This window comes from Elephantulus edwardii, unplaced genomic scaffold, assembly GCF_000299155.1.
Source record: "Elephantulus edwardii isolate Elephantulus edwardi_28Jun2011 unplaced genomic scaffold, EleEdw1.0 scaffold00086, whole genome shotgun sequence".
In the NCBI taxonomy this organism is placed as follows: Eukaryota; Metazoa; Chordata; class Mammalia; order Macroscelidea; family Macroscelididae; genus Elephantulus; species Elephantulus edwardii.
Window position 1 is genome coordinate 8,904,373 of NW_006399836.1, and position 1,997 is coordinate 8,906,369.

The 1,997-nt window shown below is 45.2% G+C and overlaps 1 pseudogene; it reads left to right on the forward strand.

Moving 5' to 3' along the window:
- Positions 1–873: 873 nt before the first annotated feature.
- LOC102860653 lies at positions 874–1,287 on the forward strand (annotated as a pseudogene).
- The last annotated feature ends 710 nt before the right edge of the window (positions 1,288–1,997 follow it).

Sequence of the window (1,997 nt, forward strand, 5' to 3'; positions counted from 1 at the left end):
TCTCTGATTCATAGCAAATAATTGCAAAGACTGTGGCCTGGATCAGGCACACCTTAGTCTCCAGACTGACATCATTGCTCTTCAGCATTTTGGGGAGGTCTCTGACAGGAGATTTCCCCAGTGCAATTCATCTTTTAATTTCCTGGCTGCTGGTAGCAAGAGTGTTGATTGTGGAGCCAAACAAACTAAAGCCATTATCAATCTCAATCTCTTCACCATCTACCATAATGCTGCCAATTGACCCAGTGGTGAGAATCTTTGTTTTCCTGATGTTGAGCTTCAATCCATAGCAGAACAAATTCTGAGTACACAGGTGTTCGTGATGGTGTGTTCACAGCTGTGCTGCTGTGGTGTAGACATGGGTGTGCCCAGCATGAACTGTTTTCACATTCATCTTGGCTGGGCTTGTTCCCCACCCTGGAGTGTCCCTCCTCCCCATTTCTCCTGATTAAGCTAATATTTCTCTTTGATGCCCCAGTGCAGGTGTTCCCTCTGCCGGGTCGCCTTCCTTGGCTCCTCCGGCCAGCTCAGTGTCATCATCAGATCGCTGCATCTTTGTTACTGTGTCTTTTATGCCCTTGCTCTGAAGTTGGAGGCGGGCAGGGATGGGGTGTGTCCCTTCACGTCTGAGTCATCTGGACACTTGAGACCAGTCTGACAGAGCATTTCCAGTCATGATGACAGCTGTTTGTGGGCCTGGCTGGTGGCAAGCATGTGTCTGCGCTGACTTCCTGACCTTAATCTTATTTGTTAATCTCATCTCAGATGAAGAAATGATGTAGCTGCGGGGGGCGGGGCAGGCATTGACTGGAGCAGGCACATGGCAGACAGATTCAGAAAGTGAGCTCACGGTGGAGAGCCTGAAGCTGCCTGATGGCTGTCACCATAAATTTCAATCCTTTCGTTACCTCGGACCGCAGCAAGAACTGCAAATGCCACTTCAATGCCCTCTCGCATGTGCGCAGGAAGATCATGTTCTCTCTGCTGTCCAAGGAGCTGCGGGAGAAGTACATGCCCTCCATGCCCATCCGCAAGGACGAGGTTCAGGTGGTGCAATTACAAAGGTCAGCAAGTTGGCGAGGTGGTCCAGGTGTACAGAAAGAAGTGTGTCGTCTAGCTGATGGTACAACCGTGCGTGTGGGTGCTCACCCAAGCAAGGTGGTTCTCACCAGGCTGAAACTGAATAAAGATCAGGGGAAAAATTCTTGAATGGAAAGCCAAATCTCGGCAAGTTGGAAAAGAGAAAGCAAATACAAGGAAGAACTGATTGAGAAAATGCAGAAATGAATGCAACCTGAGGAGCAACTGCAGTTTAACTAGATTTCCATCTGAGTATGCGTTCTTGTGATGTTCCAAAATGACTCTCTAGTTCAGAAGTAACTATAAATCTGCCTTTGCAATTTTGATATATGTACACCCATGTTTATTGCAGCTTTGTTCACAATAGCAAGGGGTTGGAAACAACCTAAGTGCCCATCAACAAACGAATGGATAGAAAAGCTGTGGTATATTCACACAATGGAATACTATGCTGCATTGAAAAACAAGGAACTAACTCATGTAATATTATTCAAAATGGGTGAGCCTGGAAGACATTATGCTGAGTGAAATATCTCACTCACAAAAGGACAAATATTGCCTGGTGCCACTGTTGTAGAGTGGGACTGACATCAGGGTTGGGGTAAGACTGAGAAAAACTGGATAAATTGTATATACTGCATTGAAACAGATGAGGGAAAGAACAGATTAAATGAAATATATGATTGGGTATTATGGTTATCACAAGAGTCCAGAATGAAGGTTGCATAGTGAAGTGTACTCAGGGCGAGGGCGGGGGAGCGGGAAACAAGGAGATTGTATACCAATGAAGGAATATTTTCTTTTCAAAGAAAAGAGCGAACTGGAGGGGAGAGGTGGGCAGGTAGAAAAGTGCAACAATGAATGAATGGAAATCCAAAATCTCTGTAAATGTTCATTAAAATTAATAAAATAATTTT